The sequence below is a fragment of the Glycine max genome, chromosome 6, assembly GCF_000004515.6.
Source record: "Glycine max cultivar Williams 82 chromosome 6, Glycine_max_v4.0, whole genome shotgun sequence".
Lineage (NCBI taxonomy): Eukaryota > Viridiplantae > Streptophyta > Magnoliopsida > Fabales > Fabaceae > Glycine > Glycine max.
The window spans coordinates 22,485,100-22,504,173 of record NC_038242.2 but is presented as its reverse complement, the minus strand read 5'-3'; the positions used below and the strand labels follow the sequence as shown (position 1 = coordinate 22,504,173).

The 19,074-nt window shown below is 39.3% G+C and overlaps 1 pseudogene; it reads left to right on the top strand.

Annotated features, from left to right (window-relative positions):
* Positions 1-6,804: 6,804 nt before the first annotated feature.
* Positions 6,805-19,074, top strand: part of LOC100776743 (deSI-like protein At4g17486) — a 20,400-nt pseudogene continuing 8,130 nt past the window's right edge.

The window sequence follows — 19,074 nt, the reverse complement described above, 5'->3', positions numbered from 1 at the left end:
TACTAGCATGCGTTATTCCAGGCTAACATGTTGTTTATATCTTTTGCACAATGTTTAGATGTGTTAATTTATTAACCGAGATTATGATTAATTATTTTTTAAATAGAAGATTTAAAAAAAAAACATTATTTATTCCACGGTAACTGACCCATGCGTGGATGATTCGTTGTTTATAATTGAATAAATGTCTTGATTAACAAATTTGGTCAACACCTGTGTAGAGCTTAATAGCCTGAACTTAATTTAATTTATGATATGTATCGAGCAAAATCTGGTATCCAGTTCCGCATCTATATAGGAAGAAACAAAAATAGCTCTCATGTATTCATCATGTAATTTTGTACACTTTTATAAAATAACACAAGCTATGACTTTAAAGAAGGGCAGACTAAATGTTTTATCAATGAATGAATTCTACTTCTGTTCCTCACAACATATTTGATATCAAATTCCTTATCGGTCAACACCTGTGTCGAGCTTAATAGCCTGAGTTTAATTTAATTTAAGTCAATTTATAATATGCATCAAGCAAAATCTGGTATGCAATTCCGCATGTATACAGGAAGAAACAAATATAGCTCTCATGTATTCATCATGTAATGTCATTAACTTTTTAAATATTATACAAGATGTGACTTTAAAGAAGCCGAGGCTAAATATTTTATCAATGAATGAATGCTACTTCTGTTACTCGCAACATACTTGATATGAAGTTCCTTATCAATGTTACCAACCCATGTCTATAGGTACATGTGTCATTACTATTTAAATTAAAAGTATCCAGATTTTGCCAGCTATAAATTCCAAATTTTTTATTACACTCTTTTAGTTGCATTTCATTACTTACTGCTTAAGTTAATTATGACAAAGCTCATTTGAATAACCTTTAACCGAAAAAACTTCAACTATAATGTCCCCAACAACACTCCACTGTTCAAATATAAACTACAATATCATCAACTGAAGGCAACAGGAACATGGAAAACCATAGATTTACAAGCAAGTTTGGTCCAGCAAAAGCCAGGAGCAATATAAAGCGGATTAGACAACAAAAGGTCCATCTTAATGTTCAGGATAGTGTCCATGCAAGTGTCAATCCAACTTCATCCCATATTGAAGATGATTATAACCAACCAAAGACACCATCCCATAGTGTCCATGCAACTGCCGATCGGGCTTCACACGATGCTGAAGATCATTGTAAGTTATGAAAGATAACATTTTTATATCTTTACATTCAGCTCATATTAGTAAATTATCTTGATACGATATCGTAGGTTTGATGCAAAATTATAGCAATGCATGTCATTTCAACATTTCGTTTGAATCATTATCATTATTTGCTATTTCTATAATCCTTTTTTTGTTTTGAAGTTAATATCTGCAATTCATTTGAGAATGAGACTTCTGGATCAGCAGAAGGTAGGATTACAAATCTCCTTCATTGATTTATTAATTTCACTTCTAATCATAATAACTAACTGCAACTTTCGTAGAATCTCAGACTATTTCTTCAGTTGGATATCCAAACTGTGAATCCTCGCATCATGATTCTTCAATGGACACAGGAGGTAAATGTCTTATAGAATTCTTTTTGTTTTTTAAATGACACAATAAAACATATCCTGAAGTATTTTGATGTTTGCTACCAGTTAATGTTCTTCTATCTATTTTAGTCATTCCTATAAAAATTAAATTTTTGAGAGTTACAGTTATGGTCTAATATCTAATGTTATTATTCAAGAATATTTTGATCTTGGTGACCAGATCATACAATGTAGACATTGTAATGCTAAAATGTGGTATAATGAAAACATATCAAAACATTCAAATACCTTAAGCCCACGATTCAGCCTATGTTGTGGAGATGAGAAGATTGAACTTCCATTGTTACAGAATCCACCTAAATTTCTGCAGCAAGTTCTATTTGAGCAAAATACAGCTCATGCAAAAAATTATCAACAGAACATAAGAACTTATAACATGATGTTCACATTTACTTCTGCTGGTATTAAATTTGACAAAACAATTAGTCATTCGAGAGGTCCTCCTACAATCAGAATTCAAGGTCAACCGTGTCACAAAATTGGAAGTCTATTACCAATGCTTGGAAAAGAACCTAAATTTGCACAATTGTATATCTATGAAACATAAAATGAAGTTCAAAATAGAATTAACGCCATGAGGTAATTAACAACACAATGCCAATATAACATCTCTGATTTACATTGATGTCCATTGTTTATTTTACATTAACATCCTCTTAATTTTTGATAAATTTGAATATCTAGTTTTTCAGCCACTATAATGAAATAGAGGCACATATTGTCTCAAATTTGCAAAAAATGCTGGATGAAAACAATGCTCATGCAAAAAGTTTCAGGATGGCAAAGGATAGATTGACAGACACTCAAGTGCATAATGTCAGACTCAAATTGATTGTTGGTCAAGAAAAAGATGGTCGTACATATAATGTACCAAGTGTTCCAGAAGTTGCTGCACTTATTGCAGGTGATATTGATGCAAATTCGAACAGAGATATTATTGTTGAAACTCAAAATGGGCAATTACAGAGGGTACATGAATTACATTGTAGTTATCTAGCTCTACAATATCCTCTATTGTTTCCTTATGGAGAAGATGGATATAGGCCTGACATTCTACATTGTGATACATTAAGTGGGGAAAAAAGAAAAAGGAATCGTCTTACAATGAGAGAGTGGTTTGCTTATAGACTGCAATGCAGACCCAATGAAGGTCAAACTCTGCTGCATTCTAGAAAAGTATTCCAACAATTTGTTGCTGAAGGATACACAATGATTGAATCCGAAAGACTCTCCTATGTTAGAAACAACCAAAAGAAACTCAGAGTTGACAAGTTCTGTAGCTTGCAGTAGTCATCTGAAGCTGGAAATACAGAAGGTTTAGGCCAAGACAAGAGGATCATCTTACCTTCAACCTTTGTTGGTAGCCCACGCTACATGGATCGACTTTATTTTGATGGCATAGCTATATGCAGTCACGTAGGCTTCCCAAATCTTTTTATTACTTTTACCTGCAATCCAAATTGGCCTGAAATTCATAAGCTGCTGACACCTTTGAATTTAACACCAATAGATAGGCCAGAAATAATCTCCCGCATTTTCAAGCTTAAATATGAGCAGATGTTATCATACATTACAAAGAATCACCTGCTAGGCAAAGTCGTCGGATGTAAGTTGATGCTAATTCCTATTTCTACTACAAACAGATAAGCAACTTATTGTAAATTATGTTTTCTTTAATATCTTTCTATTAATCATATTTGGTTACAACTACAGACATGTACACAGTGGAATTCCAAAAACGAGGGCTTCCTCATGTCCATTTATTGTTATTTTTACACGCCAACAACAAATATCCATCTCCAAATGATATTGATCATATTATATCAACAGAAATACCGTCACAGAAAGATGATCCTGAACTCTATAAATTAGTGCAAAATCACATGGTTCATGGTCCATGCGGAATTTTGAGGCCTGCATCTCCATGCATGAAGGAAGGCAAATGCAGTCGATTTTATCCAAAAAAGTTTCAGGCCACAACTATTATAGATGGAGATGGTTATCCTGTGTATCGTAGAAGAAATACTGGTCGGACAATAACCAAGAATGGTATTATAATTGATAATAGATGTATTGTACCCTACAATCCAAAATTGTTGAAAAAAATACCAAGCACATATAAATATTGAATGGTGTAACCAAAGCCCTGCTATCAAATATTTACTCAAGTACATCAATAAAGGATATGATAGAGTTACCGTTGTCATGGTACATGATGACAATGAAACAGTTCCGCATGCAAACACTCCGAATGATGAAATGAAGGAATATATGGATTGCAGGTATGAGCCAAGTTTAATATGTAAATCATCTTATGATTGTATTTATTATTTTTTATTATAGATACATTTCTCCATGTGAATCTACTTGGAGGATCTTTGGTTTTCCAATACATGGTAGAAAACCTTCTGTAGAGAGGCTACAGTTCCATCTTCCAGGCCAACATAGCGTTCTCTGCCAAGACCATGATGATATTGATGATCTCCTCTCTAACCCAAGCATTTCTGAATCAAAATTTATAGCTTGGATGAATACAAACCAAGTTTTTCTTGAAGGTCAAAAGCTGACTTATTTTGAATTTGTAACTAAGTTCGTGTATAACCAGAAACAGAGATGTTGGCAACTTAGGAAAAAGGGTTATACTATTGGCAGACTTCAATGGGTTCCTCCAACTACAGGGGAATTATTTTATTTGAGGATGATGCTGACTGTCTGTAGAGGACCAATCTCATTTGAAGATATCAGAAAAATTGATGGTGTTGAATATTCTACATATAGAGAAGCATGTTTTGCTATGGGTTTTTTACAGGATGATAGAGAATTCATTGCTGCAATCTAGGAAGCAAAAGACTGGGGCTCAGCACCTTATCTAAGGAATCTTTTTGTATTATTACTTTTGACAGGTACCATGAACAAACCTGAACAAGTGTGGGAAAAAACTTAGCATTGGTTAAGTGATGATATTGTATATAGTCATCACAGATTATCAAACACTCCAGGTTGGCTTACATATAGCTTGACACAGAAAACTTTTATCATAAACATTATCTAACTTCCTTTTCAAATGTCTTAGGATTACATATTGATGACTCCAATCTAATGAATCTGGTATTGCTTGAAGTTGAAAAGTTGTTAAAAGCCAATCAAAGTTCACTTAAAGACTATCCTTCCATGCCATATCCTGAGAATGCAAATTTACTAACACATGCAGACAACGACCTCTTTTTGTCTGAGCTGAATTTCAACAATGAAGAACTTAGATCTAAATTCCTTAACCTTTTTTCTCAAATGACAGGTTTATTTATTGTACTAACTTGCCTTCCTTTTTTTCCTTCCTTGTGTTTCGGTCTGGAATTTCAAGCTGTTATTAAAACCAGAACAATCTTTATGCATACAGACCAACAAGCAAAAATTTATAACCAAATTATTCAGGCTGTCAATAAAAATGAAGGTGGAATGTTTTTCTTATATGGATATGGAGGAACAGGCAAAACATTTATTTGGAAGACACTTGCAGCCTCATTGAGAGCTGACAATAAACTAGTTATTATGGTTGCTTCTAGCGGCATAGCTTCTTTGTTATTGCCTGGAGGAAAAACAACACATTCAAAATTAAAAATTCTCGTTCCGATATTTGAAGACTCGACGTGCAATATTCATCAAGGAACACAATTGGCTGAATTATTGAATGAAGCAAGTCTTGTCATCTGGGATGAAGCCCCCATGGCTCACAAATTCTGTTTTGAAGCACTTGATCGAAGTCTGAGAGATGTTATTAAGGCGAAATTAAGTTCTGATAAAATCTTTGGTGGCAAAGTTATGGTATTTGGTGGAGATTTCCGGCAGATTCTACCAGTCATTCCTAGGGGTAGCTGCTCTGATATTGTTAATTCAACTATTAATTCATCTTATCTATGAAATCATTGCCATGTTTTGACACTGTCGAAAAACATGTGTTTAGAAGCCAATACAGATGCAACAGAAAAAGAAGAAACTGCAACATTTGCGGAGTGGATCCTTAATATTGGTGATGGAATTGCTGGCCAGCAAAATGATGGCTATGGTTCAATTGAAATTCCAAAAGATCTGTTAATCACAGAATATGATGACCCACTCTATGCAACAGTTAATTCTACATTTCCAAATTTATCTCACCATCATAGCAATCATGAATACTTTCAAACCAGAGCCATATTAGCTTCCACAAATGAAACCGTACAACAAGTTAATGATTATATACTATCATTGATACCAGGTGATTATAACATGCTTAATCCAATTCTAATTATATATAAATTTGGACTCTGTCATTCTTATCAAACATTCTACAGGATTAGTAATCAAATCTATTAAATATGTTATCTCCATACTGATCTTCTAATTTTTTTACTCTTTTTATCCTTCATCTGATATGATAACCTGACAAAAAATCACAGGTGACCAAATGGAATATCTAAGTGCTGATTATGTGGGCAAATCAGAAACACTAGAGAGTTCTCATTTTCGATCACTAACAACAGAATTTCTTAATTCATTAACAACATCCGATCTACCGAATCATAATATCAAAATCAAAATTGGATCACCTATCATGTTGTTAAGAAACTTAGACCAAACTCAAGGACTATGTAATGACACTAGATTAATTGTTACAAACTCGAGTTATAAAATTGTTATGAAATTTTTTATTTTTATCTCTCTCTTTCTACTTTATATGAATAAATTAATCAAAAATTATGAGATAAATAAAAATATAATCAATAAAATAATAATTAATGTGATCTTAAATTTTACAAATAATAAAAATAAAAATTCTCCAAAAATTCCACAATTAAAAATGAATCATAGAATAAAAAAATTGTTTCGAGCGTAAACTACTAACTAAACGACAGAACATCTAGCACAGCAAGCGTCGTTTCGCAGGTTAACGGCATCGAATAACACACATACAGCACACGTGGCACGGATTGTGATAACAAAAAAGAACGAAGAATTTGCGGAGAGCCAAATCCGGGTTTCGCGGTGTTTGGTCTAACGTTGTAATATCTGCACTGAGATGTCGCATATATAATAATAAATAATGAATGAATGAATCAATTTAGGATAATTGATAGCTAAAGTGTTTTTTTTTGGGGGATTAGCAACACAAGGTTGTTTGTTGTTTGTTGCCCCAGGAAATCATAGAGAGCCAGGCAGAGACATCAATCGCTCTCTCTCTCTCTGAAATAATGGGGACCACGACGAACGACAACAACAACAACTCCAATTCTACCTCAAAATCTGATGCCAATGACAACAAGAACAACAACACACGTGTGGTGTTGAATGTCTATGACCTCACCCCTCTCAATAATACCTTTATTGGTTAGGGTTTGGAATCTTTCACTCCGGCATTGAAGGTTCATTGTTTATTTCCTTTTTTCACCACCACCTTTTTTTTTTCTTCCTTTTTTTCCATTCACCGTTCCTTAATATTAATTGTTTCTCTTTATCCATTAGTCATTCCATAACGTTAATTATTTCTCTTTCACATGAAAGGATGTTTTTTTGTTATTATTATTATTATAAGAATTGTTGTATTATTAAATATAATTTTGTGGTAATCTGAAGTTTGAATTTCCATCAACTTGCCAAGAGGTATTTACATAAAATTAACTTTGATGAATTCATTGACAAAATTATTGATGAGCATATTCAATCAGACAAGGGATAAGACAATAAGGTGAAGGATTTTGTGTCCTTTATTCTTTCCATAATAGGGGTGTCATACCCTAATTTCGTCCGGGGACCTTTGCTTGGTGACATGCGACCTTTCTTTGGTCCTTGTGAGGTGCTTGGCACCCATCATTAGGCAATTTGTGAAATTCCAAGACATGCCGGAAAACCAAAAAAATATTGATGCACAATCCGTAAGTTTCCGTGACACACCGGAAATCAAATGGAAGCATCGTTGCATAATTAAGTGAGGTTTCGTAACATTCCGTAAGTCAAAAAGGGGATGATTATGTAATCCGCAAGGTTCCGTAACATTACGGAAAGAAAACAAGTATCGTTACGAAATTCGTAAGTTTCCGTAACTTTACGAAAAAAGAATCACCAAAAAAAGCCAAAGGGGGGTGTATTTAGTAAAATGGGGGGTGCAAACAGTAATTTTCGAATCTGGGCCCTTCTAGAGGTTTCTGGGCAATTTCTTGCTTAAGATTGAAGTAACCTAGCTCGCCTGGGCGAGCTGAGCTCGCCTGGGCGAGCTAGATGGCCACCACACCCCCCGTTTTGTTGAAAAATGGGATTCCGGGGCTTCCGGGACACCCGTAATGCTTCCGTAAAATTCCCATAACTCTAAATAAGCATAATTAACTTAATACGGGTGAGACGGAAGAGAAAAAAAGAAGAAAATCAAGTCCTATATGCTTCCGTAAGGCTTCCGTAACTTTTCCGTAAATTACGAAAGAGGGGGGTGAACTTATCAAAATTGGGGGGGTGCAAATAGCAATTTCGAAATTTTGAATTGGGCCTTCCAGAACGTTTTTTGAAGCTGGGTTGCTTCTGGAGGAAGCAACCCAGCTCGCCTGGGCGAGCTAAGGTCGCCTGGGCGAGCTGGGCGGCAACCTCCTCCCCCTTTTTCCTATAAAAAGGCTGAAGGGGGCTGTTCTAATGATCCCTCAGCCCCCTGGCTATGTATTTCAGCTGTTTTGGGTGAAAAAAATTGTTTCCGTGAAGAAAATCCAAGCCGAGGTGCTTCCGTAACGCTTCCGAGATGTTTCCGTAAGCAAATCCGTGAAGGTTTTCGTCCGTTCTTCATCGTTCTTCATCCGTTCTTCGTTCTTCAACGGGTAAGTTTTCGAATCCGAGACTTTCAATTCATTTCTTGTTTTTTTAAGCTTTCATCTTTATTTTCGATTTCTTTTCTTCCGTCTTTAACGCGCTTTTACCGTTTATTTAAGCCGTTTTCTCACCTAATAAATGATAAAATGAATTTCAACCGATCATTTGTGTTGTAATCTCATTTAATCACTTTTAAAATGAAATCTAACCGATCGTTCACGCTATAACCTCGGTTAAACCAAAAAAGTAAAATAATAATAAAATAATCAAAATATCTTGAAAAATAATAATAAAATAAACAAAATATCTTTGAATAAAATAAAACAAAAAAATCAATCGGACGTTTTTCTTTGGAAGTTTCCTTGAATGAATTGATTAATAACCAAAGTGAAACTAAGACTAAAATAGACTCACAAATCAAGTTTTGTCCGAAAATCACTAAAAACCGTTTTAAGGTCCAACGCCTTAAACGGTCCTCTTTGCTTTTATCGGTTAACATGGACCGTTCAAAAGCATAAAATCAACATGTAACTTTACCGCTTTTGCAAGAACTACGTAGGTCTGATTTCCTCATCGCAATTGAGGATACGTAGGAGCAAAAGCCCCGCTTTTGTCGACCACCCCAAGAGATCGTTAATGGTCCAATGCCTTAACGTTTCTCTCCTTTCAAAAACAAGAGATCGTTAATGGTCCAACGCCTTAACTTTTCTCCCCTTTCAAAATCAAAAGACCGTTTAATGGTTCAACACCTTAAATGACCTTTTGTTCAATAAAAACACATTTTGCAAAAAAGACAAAAACAAACTTAACCAAATACTTTGTTCCGAAAGAACTACGTAGGTCTGATTTCCTCATCACAAATTGAGGAATACGTAGGAGCAAAGGGAAACATCCTTGTCGACCACAAAAAAGAAAAATATAAAAAGGGTATAAAGGATATAAGAACATAAAAGGGAACATAAAAATCAAAGTCATGTTTGCACATTCGATTAAAGGCTGCCGTCCCTTGGGACGGGCGTGTGGGGTGCTAATACCTTCCCCGTGCGTAAATACAACTCCCGAACCTTTCACTAAAAAGTTCGTAGATCGCGTCTTTTCCGGTTTTCCCGACGTTTTCCTCAAATAAACGTTGGTGGCGACTCCGCGCGTATTCCTTTCGTGGAACACGCATCCCGCGAGTCACGCGTCGCCCTCCCGCCGAAGGGTAGGTTGCGACAGTTGGCGACTCCACTGGGGACTGTTTTTAGAGAGTTAGGCCATTTAATCTTGTGCAATGTTTTATCATGACTTTCTCCTTTGTTGGTTTCCCTTTTATTTGTTTTATGTTCTTGTGTGTATAAACTATTTGTTTCTTTTAGTGTGTTTTAGAATGTATGCATGAAGTAAATATTTATTCATTTGATGCACACAAACACCAACACTATTTGCACACACTGTGAGTGAAAAAGGGCCCTATACCCGGGTTCATGGGAGCATAAGGAGTGGAGGTGAATCTGTAATCATGCTAGGTCTCCGACTTGCTTGATTACAGTGAACCCTCATCTAGAGCTTTTCTCTTTGAAAACCTATTGTTGCTAGTAGTCCCTACTGCTACAATATGTTCGTCAAAGGGGATGATACCTCTAGAAACCATCAAGAGAGATATAACTACCTTGGGAATTATTGCTAAAAGCCTAGTTAGTTCTCTCCCTTATAGGTCCCTTAAATAGAGGCACGGAGCAAACACGTTGCGTGCCATTTTTCACACTGCCATGCATAAGTATCATATACCCTTTTGCTTATATTTGTTTGTGAATATTGTCGTACTATGTACATCCCCGTGTTGTGCCTTTCGCATATGCATCATGCGTAGGTTTCGCCTTTGATCCCCTCACTTTAGCAAACCAACGAAGGGTCCGTGTCACCGTTTTAAATACATACGTTGGGGCACTTTGCTACCCCTAGACGTTGTATCTAAGAAGGAGACAGTTTCTCGGGCTCCCGTATTCGTAAATTGCATCTGTGTCATATGCATTTCTTCATGCATTCATCCATTCCACCGATGATAGATGTAGGAGTTTTGTTTCGCACTAGATTTTATTTCACTTTAGTAAAACATGGGATCAAGTCAAAAGCCTTCGCTTAAAAAAAGGTTCTATCAGGTCAAAATCAAGAGCTTAGAGGTCACCAGTTTATGAAAGTTGGGGCAATTAATGGGTCAACTTCAACGGCAAGCCTTCCGCAAAGCCTATGGTAAGATTTGGGACCTAGCTAGGGTAGAAGTCTCCATGGAATCGATTGCATCCCTTTCCCAGTATTATGACCAGCCCCTAAGGTGCTTCACATTTGAGGACTTCCAACTAGTGCCAACTGTGAAAGAGTTTGAAGAAATCCTGGGATGCCCACTGGGAGGAAGGAAGCCATATCTTTTCTCTGGGTTCTATCCCTCCACGACAAGAGTTGCCAAGGTGGTGAAAATCTCAGCACAAGAGTTGGACCGTGTAAAGCAAAACAGGAATGGGGTAGTCGGAGTACCAAGGAAGTGTTTGGAGGAAAGGGCAAAGGCCTTGGCAAATCAAGGCGAATGGGCTTTCTTTTATTGACATCTTGGCGCTTTTGATCTTTGGAGTTGTCCTCTTTCCGAATATGGAAGGGTTAGTGGACCTAGCAGCGATTGACGCTTTCCTCGCCTTTCATCATGGCAAGGAAAGCCCGGTCGTCGCCATTTTGGCCATGTATGACACGTTCGACCGGGGATGTGAAAAGAGCGGCGCAAGAATTGTTTGTTGTGCACCAGCTTGGCTACCCCATGAGAGGAGCGCCATTAGACGAAAGCATCACGCCTTTCATCGCACGGGGTTTTAGTGACCACAACGCGAGGGTACTCCAAGGAGTTCGCAAGGCATGGGATGCGGCGTGAAGAAAGGACAAAGAGCTTAGGGGAAGCAGTAATAGGATCATCAGCAGCTATCATAAGTGGCTGAGAGTCCGAACACAAGGATTGGATTGGCTCCCAAATCTAAAGACTGTGAGGGACGATGAGGTTAAAGCTTCGGAAGAAAGTGATGAGGTACAAGCCCTAAAGGCAGAGCTTGAAAGAGCCCGAGTAGTCGAAGAGAAGTTCAAGTCCATAGCCATCAAAGTCTGAAAAGAGTATGATGAACTAAGGGACGTCAATATGGCCACCGCTGAAGCCTTGGAATGAGAAACCAAGAAGGCCCGAAAGGAAGAACACGTGCCAGCAAAGTTTTGAGGGGCTTTATAGGGCAGCAATAGCAAACTCAAGCTCCGAAGAGGTGAAAGGAATCATCACAGGTCAAAGGCATGATCTTGAAGGACGAGCTAAAGGCTTACCTTAGGTCGAAAAGAAATTTGTCCCAACAGTTAAGCGAGACTGAAGGGAATATGTGGGCCGTCATCGATGAGTGCAAAGAGAAGCTAAATCTAGTGGCGACTCACGAGCAAAGGCTAGAGGATGAGTACGCCAAGATATTAGCAGAAAGCGAAGCAAGGGAGAGGGTAATTGATTCATGGCACCAAGAGGCAACAATATGGACGGACCGATTTGCTCTTACTTTGAACAGGAGTCAAGAACTTCCCCGATTACTAGCCAAGGCCAAAGCAATGGCGGACACCTACTCCGCCCCCAAGAAGATCCACAGACTTCTGAGCTATTGTCAACAGATGATAGACTTAATGGACCATATGATTAGAAACCGCTAGGAAGTTTGTATTGTCGCTCAGATCTTGACTAGTTATAACTTTTTGAATAAAATGAGTTTATCCCACGTTTTTACTCCAAAAATCAGTGCGAATCAAGTCACTCCCGCATTTTATCTCTAGCATGCATTGTATGTTGGTCTCGTCCTTTGTCACGGGAAGCCGGAAGGTCCATATCACCTTCTTAATTGTACACATGGGGCACTGCGCCCCCAAATGCGCAAGTAAGAAGAGATAATTTTCCGGGCTCTCGTGTCCGTAAAATGCATTCATATCATGCATCGCATAAGCATCTCTTCATAACATCATAATGGACATATCCTGCATTTGTCCGTTATCATATTCCGGCCTCACATTTTGCATGAGTCATGGCATCATCATGCATATGCGTTCAACAAACTTTTTGATCTGCAAAATTGCATACCATTTGTTTTCATGTTTGCTCATCCTTGCGTTTTCCTCTACAAAACAAAAACAAAAAAGGGGGAAGCGTGAAATTTCACACTACATTCTTAGTTTCATGTGTTAGGCACCACGAGCCAACCATGTTGGGATCATAAACCCATTTCACTTAAAAACAAAATAATTGAACATGGTACCTAATGCATGGTTAACTAGGAAATGGTGTATCTTCGGGCATCTCAATTTCATAATTACATTTTCCATGCATAAGCTTAAAGTATGCCCGAGTCATTCATCCCTATGAGATGTTGTTGAAGTATTGGCGATCAGAATTGCCATTCCTTGGATTATAGGGTTGAACCAAACTCATGCTTTTACAAAAAGGTTCATCAAGTCAAGTTGAAATATGGAAGTAACCGTCTTGCAAAATTGGGGCAAAAGATGAATCGAGTCACATCACTGCTTCGTCTACTGCCAAACATATTTAGGATTATTGATGTCCTTGTTACTTCCAGTTTCACCTTGACAAAGATGTCATGGACCATGTTGAAAATCTAAATTGATTCAACCCCATATCTTGCGTAAAAATTCGCAATACTTCAACTGTACATCATTCGCATGCATCCATGCTTTTCATTGGTTGCATTGCTCGTTGCATTCTTTTCTTGAAAAATAAAATAAAATGAACTTAATCATTGTTATCAAAAAGAAAAGGACACGCTTTACGGCGCCCTTACCGAACTTGTGCTAGAGCTAGAGTAATGGGTGAAGTAGAGGAGATACAAGAGAAGATGAAGGCCGACATGAGGCCATTAAAGAGAAAATGGCCACAATGATGGAGGCCATGATGAGCGTGAAGAAGATAATGGAAGCCAATGCGGTTGCAATTGCCGCTACCAGCGTTGTTGCTAAGGTGAACCCGACGTCCCCATCCGGCCTCAAGCAAATGAATCATCCAACCTCAAATATGGTAGGCAAAGATTTAGGAAGTACGGGCGGCCCCCATGATGTGCAAATTCAAAACGAGCACGCCTTCCCATCATATGGCTTGCCTCCCAACTATACACCACCCAATGTGGCATACACTCTCAATGAAAATCTCAATAACTCCACTCCGATACTCATTGAGAACCAATAACCTCATCAGGCACATATCTCTCAAACCATGGGAAAGACACATGAAATTCCCCACCACAATCTAGCCGACTTCGAGCCTTGGCTCGGATATACCACCGAAGGGCAAGCAGTTGGTGGTATACCCTACAACACCCTTTGGAGGGCCCTCAGTATCACCCACAACTGCACCTCTTGCATTCCACAGCGGTTAAAAACCCTCATGACTATGGCAGGAATGGGAAAGTTGGATCATCTAAAGGAAAGGCTCAGGGCCATTGAAGGAAGTGAAGATTATGCCTTTGCTAACCTAGGAAAGTTGTTCCTAATACCCAAACATGGTCATTCCCAAGTTCAAGGTGCTGGACTTTGACAAGTACAAGGGGACTACTTGTCTCAAGAACCATCTAAAGATGTATTGTCAGAAGATGGGGGAATACGCAAAAGATGAGGAATTGCTGATACATTCCTTCCAAGAAAGTCTTACTGGGGTAGCTGTTACCTGGTACACTAACTTGGAACCTTCACGAGTCCATTCTTGGAAGGACCTAATGGTTGCCTGTGTTAGGCAGTATCAGTACAATTTTGATATGGTTTCGGATAGGATGCAACTACAGAACATGTGCAAAAAGGGGGACGGATCTTTCAAAGAACACGCCCAAAAGGTGGAGGGATCTGGCGGCCCAGGTGGTACCCCCAATAATGAAAAGGGAGACGATAATCGTGATGGTAGACACATTATCGGTACTCTACTATGAAAAGATGGTGGGCTGCGCACCCTCAAAGCTTTGCAGATTTGGCCTTCGCCAGTGAAAGGATCAATGTGGGTCCGAAAAGAGGCAAATTTGATCATCCTACTAGGACGACTGAGAAAACTGGGGCAAATAAAGAGGGTGAGGATGAAGGAGAAACCCATGTTGTGATTGCCATTCCTGTACGGCCAAGTTTCCCACCAAACCCAACAATGTCATTACTCAGTCAATAACAAACCTCCTCCTTACCCACCACCCAGTTATCCACAAAGGCCATCCCTAAATCAACCACAAAGCCTGTCTATCGCACTTCCAATGACGAACACCACCTTTAGCACAAACCAAAAACACCAACCAAGAAGTGAATTTTGCAGCGAGAAAGCCTGTAGAATTCACCCCAATTCCAGTATCCTATGCTGACTTGCTCCCATATCTACTTGATAATTCAATGGTAGCCATAACCCTAGCCAAGGTTCATCAACCTCCACTTTTCTGAGGATACGACTCGAACGCAACGTGTGCTTATCGTGGAGGAGCCCTGGGGCATTCCATTGAGCATTGTATGACCCCGAAGCATAAAGTGTGAAGTCTAATTGATACGGGCTGGCTGAAATTTGAGGAGAATTGCGTGTAAATCCTGACATTGACAAGAAATGCCACACATGGGGCAATTTTGAAAGCTGTTGTTAGGTGTCCCTAATGACTCATCAGGGTTTCCAAGTTTATGCCATTATTGTAAACCACAGCTACAATGTTAAATGAAATGGATAAAGTTGATATCTTTGTCCCTCATCCTCTCACAAACGCATGTTTGCTTATTCAACTTTCACCGGAATGTGGGTGTAAGCCATTGGTCTGTTTGCTCAAGCAACCTGCGCTCCTGAGTGTTGACTTCCAAGACCGTTCAATCAGAGATTACTCATCTTGCACGTTGGTGGGGGTGCCGTAAAACAACGAGCAAAGTTCAAAACAAATAAGTTTCAAAATAAAAAAATAATAAAAAAAAATAATAAGGCATTTGATTGACTGTGTTTTCAAGTAAAAATATAGACGTTCATGTGACCTCATTTTGTCTTTTTAGAGAGAAGTGAGTTATCAAGAATAGGATGTTGGACAAATGGCCTCAGTTACCTTAAGAAAAAGGGGGGTTGAATTAAGATGCAAAGACTATTCCCCAATTGAACTATCAATCTCTCTTTTCGGATTAACAATGCACACAGGAATAACCCTTGCCTTGTGTTCAAGAATCCTCTACAACAAGAGACCCACGGTCTCTTAATCCCTTTTCAGAAATAAGAAGAAGAGAAGAAGAGGTCTCTCGTAAAAGAGGTAGATTGTAAAATGAAGATCAATCAAAAATTCCTTATTGAATATGCAAGTGGTTGACCAAGGAATCTTTTTTAGAGGATAAGACATTTCAGTTCAGAAAAACTCTTGATCTTTCGAGAGGATAAAACTGTTTGGGCAATGAAAACTCTCTTTAAAACATTTGAATGGCCGTTCATAAAACATTTGAATAGATATGTCTCTTGGAAATTATTTTCTGAAAATCCCCTCTGGTAATCAATTACAAGACTTATGTAATCGATTACAGGTTTTAAAAATTTGAATTAAAACATTTTCAACTGCTGGTAATCGATTACCAGAGAGCAAATCTCGAATTGAAATGATAGAATTCTTTGGTCAAACCTTTTGTTTGTTTTCAATTTGGGAAACTTCTTCCTAAAGATTCTAAGAGATCAAACTTGATCATATATCTTGACTTTCTTGGATTCTTGTCTTGAATAAAACTTAGAAGCACTTGATCCTTTAGCATCATCAAGACATCAAAACATCTTGCTTCTACATAGGAGTCATTTAATTTAATCCATCAACTGAAAGATCCTTCAACTATTTCTCGTCCTTGGAAAATTCTTTTTGCAAGAATCAACTTCTTTCATTCTTCCTCACTACGAGGTCGTGAAAACAAGACAACACTTGGTACCTCTAAGCCCTACACTGGGGAAACGAAAGGCACCATGCAAAAACCTCAAGCGAACCTAGGGGCAGATTAGAAGTTCTCACCCAATAGGTTCCCTCCTACAAGGTCATGACGAAAGACAACGATTGGTACCTCAAAGCCTTACACTAGGGCAATGAGGGGCACCGTGCATGAGCCTCAAGTGAACATAGGGGCCGATCAAAAGTTCTCACCCATCGATGTTTTTAACAAAAAAAAAGGGGGACAAACCCTAGGATTTCAATGGATTGATCAAACATCAAACGACTCCATTGCCGTCACTCCAAAATGGTCAAGTGACTAAATCAAACAGAACACACACTCTGAGGGAGTTCCCGGAGAGATTTGCAAAAAAGATAGGATGAGGTTGCATGAATTATCACCTCTTTCAAAAGGACAGTCAATCTGTGTTTTCCAAAAAAAAAAAAAAAAAAAAAAAATTAATTAAATCAAAATCAAAATCACAAAATAGGGAAAGAATGTCATGAACATTGTACAACTTTCCATACATTGCATTGTTTCAAATGAAGTCCGCATTTACCAAATTTCACGACAAAGGTTGCATGCATCTGCATCCCTAAAAATCATGTCAACTGCATAGATTTCCTACATCTAATGTCCAAATCTTGTGGATTTGGGATGACCGGCCCTCTCGATGAGTCGATCTCTTGCTTTCTCATAAGGGTGGACCTTGGGTACTAGTTACCCTCACCATTGAGAGGACTACACGTCCTCACCATCAGAGGGCTGCACGCCCTCACCTCCAGAGGACTATAAGTCCTCGCCTTGAGAGGGCTACACGCCCTCACCTTGGGTACTAGTTACCCTCACCGTTGAGAGGACTACACGTCCTCGCCTTGAGAGGACTACATACCCTCACCATCAGAGGGTTACACGCCCTCACCTCTAGAGGACTACATGTCCTCGCCTTGAGAGGGCTACACGCCCTCACCTTGGGTACTAGTTACCCTCACCGTCAGAGGACTACACGTCCTCGTCGTCAAAGGGTCATGTGCCTTCACCTTTGTAGGGCTACACGCCCTCACCTTCAGAGGACTACACGTCCTCACCTTTAGAGGACTACGCGTCCTCGCCATCAGAGGACTACATGTTCCCCATTTTCAAAGGAGGGCATGCCCTCACCTTTAGAGGATTGCACGTCCTTGCCATCATAGGACTACATTCCCTCGCCTTCGAAAGGCGACACGTCCTGAACTTCAGAGGGCTACACGCCCTCGCCTTTAGAGGACTACGCGTCCTCACTTTCAGTGGGCTCCATATCCACACCTTAAGATAATTTAAGGTCCTCTGTCCTTAAATGCTTAACCGAGACTTGCACTCCCGATTAAGGGACCAGTAGTTTCCTTTTAACGGTTCCTGGGCCACCCCCTGATATTGGAGGAGGGCCAACTGTGCGAGCACAACCAGAGAGGGAGGCTATCACACAGCTACTATGCATACTGGGGCAAGATTTCACCCGTGCCGCTGCAAAGAGAAGAGTGCGGACCATGCGCACCAACATGACCACTCTTACACAGATATAGATGACATTGCTACTTAGCAACATTCTGCCCAGCGACCGCAATGCCAATCTCCCCCTGCGGAAGTATCAGTTGGTCTGTGTCGTCCCGACATGGGTAAGTATGCATATGGTTCAACTGATTTCTGATACCATTTATTTGTTTGCAGGGATCGCACCCACAAAGACACCCAGTGAACCTGAAGAAGTCCAACAGGGCCCTGGGGTTTCCAGCTCTGGTTACGGGCCTCTATCAGTCCTACAGGGTGCTCGTACCCCCCCGACAAGGTCACATCATCATAGGTAAGTATGCACATCGCTCAACTGATTTCTGATTTCATCTATTGTTTGCAGGGATCGCGCCTGCAAGACACCCAGTGGACCCGAAGAAGTCCAACAGGGTCTTGGAGTTGTCAAGCTCTAATCACGGGTCTCTGTCAGTTCTACGGAGTACCTGTCACCTCCAGCAAGGGCATCAGGCCCCCTACTAATCGAGCTTTCATCAAGAAGTACTGCGTCTCCAGGCAGGCGCAGGGCGAAACACCACAGCAGCCTGGGGATGGTCGGTAGCGGGCAATAGACACACCGCCACCACCTCTAGAGTTAACCTCAGCTCATCCGCAAAAAGGTTAGAGCGTTGCCTACGACACATGGCCGACCAGCAGGCGACCAAATCCAAAGCCAAAGGTAAGCAAAGTACTAGGTCCGTGACCTACAAGCCATCATGCGTCCAGCTAAAGACGTTAAAGAAGCGCTACTAGGAGGCAACCTAGTACCTTTTGAATCTGTGCTTGTTATTTGATCACTTTTCATAGTAAGACACACCTAGTTGCTCATGATCCTAGGAATTTAAATAAAACGAGCACAAGCTCGGAAGGTAGTCATACCTCACAAAATATATATATGTATGTTTAGGTAGAAAGATACCTTAGATATGCATGTATGTAAACAAAAACACACTTCACAAAATATATATATGTATGTTTAGGTAGCAAGATACCTTAGATATGCATGTATGTAGCAAAAAGATACCTCACAAAATATATATATGTATGTTTAGGTAGCAAGATACCTTGGATATGCATGTATACAGCAAAAATACCTTACAAAACATATATATGTATGTTTAGGTAGCAAGATACCTTGGATATGCATGTA